The sequence below is a fragment of the Salvia miltiorrhiza genome, chromosome 5 (assembly GCF_028751815.1).
Source record: "Salvia miltiorrhiza cultivar Shanhuang (shh) chromosome 5, IMPLAD_Smil_shh, whole genome shotgun sequence".
Classification (NCBI taxonomy): domain Eukaryota; kingdom Viridiplantae; phylum Streptophyta; class Magnoliopsida; order Lamiales; family Lamiaceae; genus Salvia; species Salvia miltiorrhiza.
In genome coordinates, this window is record NC_080391.1 from 39,506,753 (window position 1) to 39,520,391 (window position 13,639).

Below are 13,639 nucleotides of genomic sequence, written 5' to 3' on the forward strand. Positions count from 1 at the left end.
ATAGAAATATGGAGGGTTCGCATACATCACGAACCGGCTCATCAGTACGACTAGGTACTCTGGAAACCGCACCTCAAAACCACCCGGTGCCAACGGGCTATAGAAGTCTGGGGCGATAAAATGACACCAGGCCTGCCAGTGGGGTGGCATCCTATAAGGTAGGATCTGCATGGCCTGCTGCGCTGTGACTCCGTACTCCACGGCGTCTATCCACCTGTGGTGGAAACGGGCCAAGAACTCCCCAATAGTCTCATGGTGCTCTAAAGTACAGTCGTAGAAAGCCTGTACTATATCGAAACTCTCTGCCATGCTATAAACAAAATAACAACTCGTGTTATTCAAACTAAGTCAAGAATGACTTACTCGCTATTACTCAATAACATTGCATCATGCACTAATCGTGCCTCTTTCTCAACTTATAAATATCATTTCTCATCAACTTATAAATATTGCTTTCTCAACTGCTTCATCAATTGCATGTAAATAACTCTTGCTCATAAGCAACTTTAACTTACTTAAATGCATATCTCATGCACATAAGTAACTTTAAACTCAATCAAATGCATATCTCATGCATATAAGTAACTTTAACTTTAACTTGCATACCTCGTCAAGCTGGCGGAGATGGGGTGTTGGCTCTTGTCAGTGACATAACTCTTTTAGTCTAAGACTCTAGCTTAGACTAATAACTCAATTGAGAAGAGACTCTATAAGGGATTATGCTCAGAGCAGACGAGCTGCTCTGATACCACTCTGTCGCAGCCCGATATAGCCAGTGATAGCGTATACCAAGTATCGTACGACTAATAAAAATAATTATGAAAGAAATAGAATTTACATCTTGCTTTAGCGGAAGCATTTGCAACTATACTCTTTTTCAAGAAAGACTTTAAGACTAAATTAAATTGCTTGCTTGGTAAAACATAATTAAAGACTTAGCAGGGGTTTTGAAAGTATTTTCCCTTAGGGGATATTACAGACCAGCAATATAAATAAGAGGTTCATCAGAGTTGTGCAGCGATGCATTACTATATGTGTGAAGACATATAGCAGGGAGTATAATAACTTATAGAGTCAAAGCTTATGAGATAAATGTGAGACATAGGAAAGACACAGCCAACTGACAATTTCAACAACTTTCACCCATCCTCGCGCCAAGCCAGACCTGCACATTTAGAAATATATGCAGGGCTGAGTACCAAAAAGCACTCAGTGGACACATGCCGGAAATAAATTTAAATCTTGCTCTTAGAGCTATATGTCGATCTTGCCCTTTTCAATGCATCAACAGGATTTAACTGAGATTAAAAATACCTGTTCACGTTTTTCTGTCATAAACTCATTTGCATCATCATAATAATTAGTCTGCAGACATTATATTCACGGTATGTGCCAACTATGAGAACTCATATACATATATATACTAGGTGAAGAGAAGGAGGCCTCCTTCAAATCACCGTGACCGGCCGACTAGAGACGGCTCACGATCACCTCTGCGCACAAAACCTTTACTGTCATCTAGATCAGTCAAAGGCCGATATCTTGCATCATGATCATAATCATGTCTTTCATAGAGGCAACATACCATATCTCATTCTCATCAATAATATATATATGGCAAGATGACAATTTTCATAATATGCATCAATAATGCTTCAACATGCTTCATTTTCATAGTACTCATCAATAATGCTTCATCATGCTTTATTTTCATAAGAATTTGCATTTGAACTCATTATCATGGTAGCTAGCCATAATAGAGTTAGAATAAAGCCCACCTGTCTCAGGAGTCGATGACGTAACGCTCGGGGTCGTACTAACGCCGGCCGTCACTCGAACCTTTAGTGGCGCACGTGTTTAGATTGCCATGTGACAAAATAAACTCTAGTTAGAATCTCATCTAACTCATATCTCATACTTAAGCTTAAACTTTCATCATGTGCTTAATCTCATCTTATAACTTCTCCACTATTTACCCAACTGGACTTCCCAATATAATCAGATATCTTATCCGATTAAAGGACTCTCAATCCTAGGCAAATAGCATTCAAAAATCACTTAATCATACATGCTTCAAATAATCACTTATTTCACATAATATGCATATACTTATCTTAATAATCAAATGACTTAAAAGTCATTATATGAACTTGAAATCTTTTTCCTTGTGGGGAAAATCCCAAATATTCATATAAGCCTTGAAAAATATTTATAAAACTTTCTAGTAGCATTTTCATGCCATATCATGGTGTGTAATTCCACCAAAACCCTTTAAAAATTTCTTAACACAAAATCAAAGTAAAATTTTCGGACCTTCCAGTTTACCATTCTGTTCTGTCTCGACTTTAACGAATAAACTGCTTTAACTCAGGAATCTCCTGGATTCGAGACTTATACCGATGAAAACCTCTTTGAGTCTAGTTTCGTTTAAAAAAAAGTATACTGAAAAACTCCAAGTGGTTTAAGAGATATGGGTGTTTTCCCACAGTCTACCAGATTCGGCAGTTTGGCACGACTGGAAGCTAGGATTTTTAAAAATTAGTAAACGTTGTCCAAATGCTTTGAAATGTTACATGAGTCTGTAGAACACTTGTATCTTTCTACCATAAAAATATGGGAGGCTGAATATTTTTGAAAGTTACTGAAAAGTGTGACTCCACAGACTGCCCTTCAAAATTTCCGGTGGAAATGCGCAGTAAAAGTTTTGTATTTTATAAAGGTAGTAAACCAAGTCCAAATGACTTGAAATTTTACCAGTGCTTACAAGACTCATATATGTACACACCATAAACGTTTGAAGATTTTTGGACGAGGGAAACCTCGTCAACTCATCAGTCCAGAACGTAAGAAAATTCCCGAAATGGTCGAATTTATAACATATACACATATCATCATAGATTCATGCTTTCACCATCATTTTCATGCATTTTCTTACTAAGAACTTATCATGCTTCACTAATCATAACATATAGCCCTCTCAAGGGTTCTCAAGAAACATATCTCTTCCTCTCATGTATCTAACATGGAGAGGTGTATGAGCACATGAAGGTAGTGGAAAGTTGAAAGAATTCATCATGCTCTCTTTTATCAACATTTCGAAAATCACTAGAGTGGAGAGGGAACTATCATGCTTCTAAATACTTCAATATACATGCTTATATATCAAGGAAAAATATATATATAACATGAGAGGAGAATTGAGGTTGCTACCCACAAGATTAATGGAGGTGGAGTAGGGGATGATGTGAAATCCTCTTGGAGCTTGTGCTTAAGATTGATACACCCTTGATGGCTTTAGTGTGTAGCTAGAACACTTTTGGCTTCCTTAATCCTTTCCAAAAATGGTGAAACAAGAAAGAAAAAGTGAGGTGGAGTGAGAGGGGAGGGGGCTGCCGAAGGGAGTAGAAAAGGAGAGAGAGCTTGCTTGCCTTTATGAGAAGTGATGGTGTGATCTTGCTATTAATGCATATCTTGTTAGTAAATGAAGAAGTGATGGTGAGGATGTCATGAAGTGAGGGGAATAGGGAGTGAGAAGAGAGAAGAAGAGAAGAGAGAAGAGTGAGGGCCGAGAGAGAGAGATCGAGTAAAAGGGGGGGGGGGGGGAGAAAACTTGCATGTGCTTGTGTGATCTTCTTTTAATACACTATCTTGTAGTCAAAGATGGAGTAATGGTGGAGTATGTCATCCTATGAAGTGAATAGAGAAGGAGAAGAGAGGAGGAGGGAGGAGAGAGGAGTGAGAGCCGAGAAAGAGAGAGATATGAGAGAGAGGTGTGAGAGCTTAAAGTTTGGGATTGTGTTTGCTAACTAGGTTAGCCTTTTAGGTTAAGGTTTAATGTTGCATGTGTGCAACATTTATGGGGGAGAATGAAGTAATGAGGGAGAGAGAGAGAAGGGGGTGCGTGAGGGGAGAGAGAGACCGAGAGTGAGAGAGATTGAGGGAGAAAGAGAGAGATTGAGAGAGAGTCGAGAGTGAGAGAGATTGAGGGAGATTGAGAGAGAGTCGAGAGTGAGAGAGATAGAGAGAGATTGAGAGAGAGTTGAGAGTGAGAGAGATAGAGAGAGATTGAGAGAGATTGAGAGAGAGTCGAGAGTGAGAGAGATTGAGAGAGATTGAGATATAGAAAAATACATACACATATGCTTGACTACTTTACATCACTAATTTAGTGTGTAGGAATATATCCCACGGAAATATATTTATTTCCGTGTGGGAAAAACTTATCTCAATTATGATATATCTAATATCATAATAACAATGCATCAAAAATCATATGTGAATATTCTACCACGTAAAATATTAATATCACATAGATATCTCAATTAAAATATAGGGCGAAGATAGGCTTCTCTATAATAGGATTTATAAGGCCCGAGAAAAATAATCTTGCCGCCTATTAACTCCCAAAAATCTTATCTTATTTATTCGCCCATGTGCATTATTCCTCTAGCTATTATTTAATAACTCAAATTAAATACGAGCTAGGGCATAAAATAGCTTCTCAAAATACGGGGTGTTACAACAGAAGTCCATATAATTGGAATAACCTTAAGAGATATAATATAATCACAGCCGAAATAACTCTAGGACAAGTTATTGGTTTAGGCTGCGGTATAGATGGAAGTAGTTTGTCTTGACTACTTATCTATACTGGTACGTCATTACGTATTGATAGAACCACAGTGAGATATATTCTTCTATCTGACTTAAGTGAAGAATTAAAGATCTCGGTAACTTATAAGATCTTAATACTAATAAGATTTCATATATATATGTTGATTCGTTTATCACTTTGACTTACTATGAGCGAGAGTTATATAGTAACTTGACTACTCTGTATCTTGGGTGATAGCGGTTAATATATGATATCTGATTATCTGTATTAGTAATCGTATCCGGTAAAGGTTAATGACATCCCCTTAAGGAGCTCAATAATATTTATTGCGCTAAACCCTGCAGGTTGATTAAGTTCAGGCGCAATAATAAGGTTTGAGTGGTACTGCTTAAGGATTACAAAAGAGATTAATTAATTAAGGCTGTCAGAGCTATAATTAATTAATGGATGTCGGAGATTTTAAATACGAGGATTTAATAAGTCTAAATACAAGCCCCGACTCATCACCGGCAATAAAGGGGTAAGTCAATATCGGTTCTCTAGTGGAATGAACTGATATTTATAAATTAATTATGGTCTGGGCTGACCATAGATAAATGAATTTATTTGAGGCCCATCTTTAATCCTTGTATCTGGTCCCTGGACTGGCCCAAAGTCTCCTAGCCCTAGAAGAAGAGAAAAACGCCTCCTACACTAATTTTGTGCCTACACGTATTTATTTTATTATAAATAAGCTGTCAGCTCTCAGGAAAACACACTGATAAAATATTAGGATTTTGGAGAGCTGTGGGGCGCAGGAAACGTGAGGAGCTTTTTCTCTTGTGGGACTTTCACAGTTCGTTGTCCATCCAACGGTGAAAGCTGAGCGGGATACAGTTCAGAAGATCTGAGCTGGAGTCAGATTTTCGCAGGAAATCAAGTTCTGGCAGTCTCCGAAGAACAGCCATAACTTCCTCTACAGAAGTCCGATTGAGGTGAAACAAGTAGCCACGGAAAGCTCTTTCGAAGACGAAGAAGTCGTATTTCGGCACAAAATACGATTGGAGGTCGTTTGAGGGGTCAAACAGAGCGTTGAAGTTGGCTGACCTGTTCAGCGACGGATTGACGAATTCTTAGGAATTCTTCAGGTATTTTCTAACTCCAACGTGCAGTTGTTAAATTCATAGGAGCATGTTAGGGATTAATCGTTGTATGATAAATTAATAATATTCCAAGAAACGATCTTCGAGGCAAATCGAGTATTAATTCAGTTTAATATTCCTTCACATAAATTGATCAGGTTGGACGATAACCCACCCACTATGACGAAGCGGTGGTGGTACAACTGTGACAATGGTGTGTGCAGTGTCCTGTGCTGCATTCACTTGCACACTTGGCTGGGGTGATGGAATCGCTTGTCCATTGCCTTCGATTTCTTGAAGGACAATCTCGGACTTTGACTTGTGTTTATATATATAATCCTATTCCAAGAATCGTGCGTTGGTGCTAACAACCACTTTCTGATCTTTAGGATTATAGAAATAACCACCTTTCGTTTCCCTTGGATATCCTACAAATAACATTACTTTGCATCTAGGTTCCAATTTCTTTGCCTCTTTGTCAAGCACGTATGCAGGACAACCCCATATCTTTATATCATGCAAGCTGGGCTTTCGCCCCGACCATAATTCAGTAGGAGTCTTAGGCACAGACTTGGACGGTACTAGATTCAGCAAGTAAACCGTTGTTTCCAATGCATATCCCCAAAATGAAATAGGCAACGATGCATAGCTCATCATTGATCGTACCATTTCCAAAATAGTTCTATTTCTTCTCTCTGCTACACCATTCTGTTGGGGACTACCCGGTGCAGTCAATTGGGATGTAATCCCATAATCTGACAAGTATTGCTTAAACTCGTTTTTGAGGTATTCGCCATCGCGATCAGACCGCAATGACTTGATAGATTTACCTAATCTCTTCTCCACTTCCGCCTTGAATTCTTTGAATTTCTCAAAGCGTTCAGGCTTGTGTTGAAGTAAGTAAATATACCCATATCTTGAATTATCGTCAATGAAAGTGACGAAATACTCAAACCCTCCACGAGCTTTTGTGGACATTGGTCCACACAAGTCAGAGTGAATCAATTCTAACACATGTGAGGCCCTATTCCCCTTTGCCTTAAAAGGCCTTGCCGTCATCTTTCCTTCTATACAGGATTCGCAGGTTCTAAATGGAACAGCTTGAAAGTCTTTCAAAATTCCATTCGAGACGAGCCTTTGGATCCTGTTTAGATTGATATGGCCTAACTTTAGGTGCCAAGCATGTGTATATTGTTCATGAGAAAAGTATTTCCTTTTATTTGGATTTGGACAAATTTGTGATGTAGATGCAACATGGACAGAATTATTAATTGGACATGTAATAGTATAGAGAGAGCTGTTCAAAATTCCGGAATAGATAGTCATGTTATTTTTCATGATAGAGACACCTCTATCAAAAGTAACTGAATATCCATACAAAAATTACTTTAAAACAGAAATTATGTTCCATCGAAACTCCGGCACATATAAAATATCTCTCAAAACTAAAATGTCATCACCAAAACATAAACATAAATCTCCAATTGCAACAGTTGCGACCTTCGACGCATTGCCCATGGAGATGGTGATCTCATCATTTCTCAGCTCCCTTGTCGGCTTGAAGCCCTGCAAGGTGTAACAAACATGGTCAGTTGCCCCGTTGATTCAACCTAAACACCTCTAAGTTGACTCGCAAGAGTACGAGGACATCCTAGCAGTGATAAGCTAACCCAAGTCGATCTCACAAGGAAAGTCTTAAAGGGCTTCTAATTATGTCGTAGGAAAAACAGTAAAGAAAGCAGTAAAGAGATTGATTATTAAACTAAGACTTAGAATTAAAAACTTAATTAAAAACCGAATTATAAAACTGAACCAAGTGAATTGAACTATTAAACCCTAGGCAAGATTTTAAAGAACTTAAATTAAACCTACTTATGAAATTAAATACTTGTTAATTTAAAGGCTTCTAATCTAGGCGTGAAACTAAAGTGCATAATTTAAATTGCATAATTAAAACGAAGGCATAAACATAACTGAAAAACATGAATATGATTAAACGAAAGAAATTGAATTTAAATACGAAATACCGTAAATGTCTTGAACGTGTAATTGTGTCACTCAATCACAATCCAAGAATAAAAACTAAATAAAACTAATTTGAAACCTAACTAGAACAATGAAAACTCAAAACTATGAAAAACTATGAAAGCAAGTAAATCCTAAGTTTCGGATGCCAACAGATCACAAAGATGGCGTCTAAAACTAGGGCAAGGGATTGATTATGTACAAGAAAAAGTATGGCCCTATTTATAGACTTCAAATCCTTCTTGATCACCATGAAAGTTGCCATGCAAAGTAGAACTCTAAAGGCAATAGAATCGTGCAAAAGAAGGCAACTTTCCAGCTGTGACTTGCGCTACGGAATAATCTCCACCCTGGCCGAATTCGGGGCTCTCGCCAGCGGAATGGTTATTGCCAGGAGAACGGATGATTTCTCTGACTTCGCCAGCGGAGTGGCCTCCGCTCTGGCATCTTGATTCCTCTGACGCTTCCGCGCTTCTAGCGCTTTTATCTCTGGCGCCTTGACTCCTCTGGCGTTTCCGCGCTCGCCATTTCTCTGACTCGCAATTTCTCTGGCTCGGCGCTTCGCTTCTCTGACTTGGTTCCGCTTCTCTGGCTTGGTGCATTTCGCTGCTCTGACCAACGATTTTTCTGCTCTGGCGACTTCTGGAGTAAAAACGCCATTTTTAGCCAAAAATCTCCAAAATTGTACTTTTCCATCTATATAGCCTAAATCTCCTGCAAAGCATAAAACAAACCATAAAACGCACCAATTTCCAGGAGATTTAACTTAAAGTAAGCACATTCAAACCCCTTAAATTAGAACAATTAGGCATAAATCACCCGTATCCAATACCCAAGAATGAGTAGAAAACGAAGCTAAACATGTCTCAGTTACTAGAGCTTGTGATGTACCTTGTCCCTTTGCCTTGAGCACCGGACAATCTTTCTTCCAGTGCCCAGTCTTGTCGCACTTGAAGCACTTTTCCTTTCCCGTTGGCTTCTTCACGCCGCCGGTAGGGCCACCCGCTTTGCCACTCATACTAGCTTGCTTGCCTCCCTTGCCCTTTGAACCTTTCCACTTCTTTTTCCCGCCTTTCGACGAAGAAGCAGATCCCTTGGCAGCGACAAGAACCTCTTTCCCCTTGCCTAAGACTCCCTCTGCCATAACTGGAGCATTTAACAACTTGTTAAGAGTATAGTTGGACTTGCTCATAATGGCATTGAGACGGAAGTTCTCAAAAGTCTTGGGGAGAGTATTCAGGATGATATCGACTTTGACATCCCCTTCGATACCTCCTCCGAGTAACTAGAGCCTATCAATAAGATTTATCATGTGCATGACATGCTCATGTACAGAACTGCCCTCGCTCATCTTACATGCTAAGATTTCTCTCATTATGTTAAAGTGAGCAGATCTCTCGGACTCCCCATAAACCTCAGTAAGGTTTAACATGATGTCAGCCGCGTCATTCATGACCTGATGCTGGAGTTGCAAAGTTTGTGACATAGTCGTCATAATATAGCACTTGGTCATATTATTTGACTTGTGCCACCTTCTATGCGCCTCTCGTTCCGCATCAGTTGACTCATCAGTAAGGGCCGCGGGACGTGGAGTAGTAAGCACAAAACTGTGCTCCTCAGCGTCAAGAATATACATTAGATGGAGTTTCCATTCAACATAGTTCGGACCGGTGAGAAGATTGTTTGCAAGAATAGAGATGATAGGAGACTGATGAGGAGTAATATATGTAGAGCAAAGGAACGGGCGTTACCAGAGAAATGATACTCGCCAGAGAAATGGCTCTCGCCAGAGAAATGGTTCTCGTCAGAGGAATGGCTCTCGCCAGAGAAGTCACTAGAAGAACAGAAAGGCAATTTGCCCATGCGCCAGAGCAGATGAATCGCCCGTCTGTGAGAAAATTTACCAATATGACCCCGACCACGTGGGGAGCATGTTTTTAGAACCGAAATTACTATTTTACCCCTAGCATGTAATCTATAAATACCCATGCTGTCACAGCCCACTATCCCAATGACGGGTTAACCGAGGTTATGACTTGGGGTGAACAATAAGAAACGGAAATTAAAGGAGATTTGTTAAGTAACCAACATTAATAACAACAAACTAGTGATATATATATATATATATATATATATACATATATATAACCTCTTGGGTAATTTACAAACGAGCCTGCCATAATGATTAGACCCCAAATGAAAGTTAATCAAAATGAAGTAGTAATAAGTTCAAATAGAAACGATAAATAAATCAGAGTGTTTGCAGCGGAAAAACGTGTGAGTTATGCATATGGAGATGCATACTCAAGGTTTCATTACATATCCATCAAAAGAATTCCCGCTCAACACCAAACCATTCCATCGCCTGCTCAACCTGCACATTTAGAAATACATGCAGGGCTGAGTATAAAAATACTCAGTGGCATAAGCCGAAAAACAAACATGCATACATATATAAATTGAACTGCCAACAGCAACACACAGGGGTTTTCTTGAATGACCTGCGCTTACTAAAATATTTCTTTCATTTTCATAAAGGTGGATGCATCCCATTTTCAGTCTATATGATCCATATCTGTCCTTTCTGTCACGCGCCGGGAAGGAGGCCTCCTTACCACGGACGCCAAGACCGGTCGCAAGCGACTCGCGGTCTCCCTGAGTGTACACGTTAACCCTAGCTAGCGACCTTTGTCTAGCATAGGATCCCAATTGGATTTCCTTTAAAGTTGGCGAACCAACACAGATAGGATACATATAAAAACATAAACATTTTTGGCAGTCAATCATTTCATAAACATTTCATTTTCATAAACATTTTCATTTTCGTAAGGGCATTGAACATATAAGCATTTCATAAAAGCTGAATAAACAGTTAAAACATATCATGCACATATATTTGTATAAGAGGCCTACGACACGCAGGGGATCTCTATATACGTATAGTAAAAATAATGCCCACCTTAAATGTTCTTAAAGCTGGCGTGGAGTCGCTTCTTCTTCGGCTTCACTTTCTGTCGCCCGGACCTTCATTGATGAAGAGTCGATAAGTTCGTGAAGAAATTGTCACAAGACAAAGTCTAATTCTACGTGTCTAAGGCATTTTTTTTAGTGTTTTAGGGTTCTAGCATCCATAATTCATTCCATTAAAGACAATTAAAAACCAACATAAACTTGACTAATCATGACCTCACGTAAACCACATAACAAACAAGATAAAAGAAATTAATATCCTTAAACTTAATATCATTTAAAATCACACGCTCACCTAAGAGATAAAAAAAAATCATGCACCAATATTCCTTTACAAATAACTTAAATAAACCATTTTAATCCTTTTAAAAATCCATACTCATAAAGCCTTGAAGTATTATAATAAATGAGGGCTTAATCCCAAAATATTTCTTTTAAGTCCATCAATAACTTTAAAAAAAAAACGGACTTCATTTAAAATAAATAGTCCCAACTTTCAATATTAAAATTTTAAATCAAGAGATTTAAATTCACTAAAATAATTTAGTGAAAATTCAAGCATTTTTAAAAGAAATTAGGCCAAAATTCGTAGGCTTTATTAATCAATAACAGTCTAAAATTAATTAAAATGGGCCCAACCAATTAAATCAATACCCAACATAATTTATAGCAAAATGGGCCCATCAATTTAAATAAAAACGGCCCAAACCAGAAAATAGGGTTTGAGCCCAAAACTAAACCTAACCCCATTCTATCACACATAAACACAATATTCACACACACACACAAGCATCAGCGCCTCTCTCACTCTCCCTCTCGGCTCTCTCTCTCTTTTCTCCGTCTCACGCCTCTCTCGCTCTCTGTGTTGTTTGAGGGCGGCGCCGCCTCCGGCGCGCCGCTTCCCGTCGTCTCCGCTCTCCCTCTCACCCCCTCGGTCTCCTCTTCTCTCCCTCTCGTTTCTCTGTTCTCCCTTCACCTCTATCACTCTGCCTCGCCGGAAGTCAGCCGCACGCCGCCGCCTTCGCGTGTCGCTGCCGCCTCCGCCGTGGCCAAGCACGGCGCCGCCTGGTCTTCCTCCTTCGGCTTCTGCTCGGAAAAGTGCCCCTCGTCTGGAACAGGGCATCTGCCCTCTCCGCTATAGGGAGCGCACGGCCGCCGCCTGGCCGCCTCCTCCGTCGTCTTTCGTCGCCGGACTCGCAGGTAAGCCCTAGCTTCTTCTCCCTTCATTTCTTCTCTTTTTCTTCTTCCTTTTTTTTTTTTTATAATCTAATCTCTCCCCCTTTCCCTTCTCTCTCGTTTACAGCAAGAGGAAAAAGGCGGCGGCTGCCGCCGCGCCGCCTCCGGCCGTGAGCGACCGCCGGCCGCTCTCACCCCCATCTCTCCGTTCCCGGTCACACACACAACAAAGACACAAGAACCCCCAATTTCAGTCCAGATTCAAAATATAGAACAAGTTAGGGTTTTTGTTTTAAAACTGTTCTTTCTCATTTTTTTTTCTATTTCTTCAGCAAAAATCAAACCTTGTAAATGTAATAGCTTAGAAAATATATTAACAAGTGTGCGTGTGTATTCTTCTGTTCTTTGATGCTTGAATCGAAATTAACAAGATGAAGTGGGGAGAAATTGGAGTAACCTTGATATGAGTAGGAAATGAGGAAAATCTTGTTTCTGAATTCACCAAAATTGGATCTGCGAATTTATTCAGAGTTTAACAATGAAATTTTGGATCTGAAAAATTATGACAGAATTGGAAGAATTAATGGACGTTTATTACCTCTTTCTTGTTTTGGGAAATCTTGGAAACTGATTTGGAAAGCGGGATATAGCCGAGTCTTTACAACCAAGATTTGGAACTAATTTGATAATTGGAAGCAGTCGAGAATTTGGGTAGGAATTAAGAGAGAATGATAATTTAGAGATTAGAGAGAGAAGATAGAATGTCTTAATGAGTAAGCTTCTATTTAATAGCTTAATGAGGAAGCCAATTTGAAGATAAGAATGGGTAGAACTTTTTGGAAAAAAAAAAATAGTTTAATAGCAAGTGGGAGAAGATGATAAGAATAATCAAATTGAAAAAAAATGTGGGATGTTTAAGTGGATGTCAATTAAGCACATAAAAAAAATTAGTGAACAAGATGTACTATCAAATTTAAATAAACCCATGACTTCATTAAAATTAAAAGATCAAAAATAAAATCTTTGAAGTAAAGCATTTGATAAAAATTAATATCCCATTTAAAAGGAATTTCATGACTTTATGCCCGCTTTAAAAAAATCCATGTGGCTCATATAAATATGCTCGAACCACTAATTAAACTTGTGCACCATATTTATAAAAATCCTTTAAAACTCAAACGGATTCAAATAATATATAAAAATAAAAAAAATATAAAAAAACAAGCGCATCAAACACACATATAAATTAACTAAATCACATCAAATAAATCAAATCAGTTATATTATTAATGGATGCCGAACCCTAATTATTAATAATTAAGTCTTTAATCACTGATTAAAAGCCGGGATATGACATACTATCCCCCTTAAAAGAAATTTCGTCCCGAAATTTGTACCTCAGAGAATAATTCTGGGTACTTCTCCTTCATGCTAGACTCGAGTTCCCATGTCGCCTCTTCTTGATCATGGTGCTTCCAAATGACTTTTACTAAGGATATCGACTTATTCCTTAGTACTTGAACTTTCCGATCTAGAATAGATTCGGGTCTCTCTTCATAGCTCATATCTGGGCTGAGGATAACGTCGTCCCTTTGGATCACGTGTTTTGGATCATAAACATATTTTCTCAACTGCAACACATGAAACACATTATGCACATTCCCAAGGCTTGGTGGCAACGCCAGCCTGTAATCTACCGGGCCCACCCTTTCTAGGATCTCATAGGGTCCTA

The 13,639-nt window shown here is 38.9% G+C and overlaps 2 long non-coding RNA genes across 2 annotated transcripts; one reads left to right on the forward strand and one right to left on the reverse strand.

Annotated features, from left to right (window-relative positions):
* Positions 1 to 9,982: 9,982 nt before the first annotated feature.
* LOC131024377 (uncharacterized) lies at positions 9,983 to 12,729 on the reverse strand. Its single transcript, XR_009101794.1, has 4 exons — positions 12,506 to 12,729; positions 12,365 to 12,420; positions 10,721 to 10,785; positions 9,983 to 10,135 (listed from the first exon to the last, which is right to left on the reverse strand). It is a non-coding gene; the product is annotated as an uncharacterized LOC131024377 (long non-coding RNA).
* LOC131024375 (uncharacterized) lies at positions 10,721 to 12,311 on the forward strand. Its single transcript, XR_009101792.1, has 2 exons — positions 10,721 to 11,931; positions 12,035 to 12,311. It is a non-coding gene; the product is annotated as an uncharacterized LOC131024375 (long non-coding RNA).
* Positions 12,730 to 13,639: the final 910 nt, after the last annotated feature.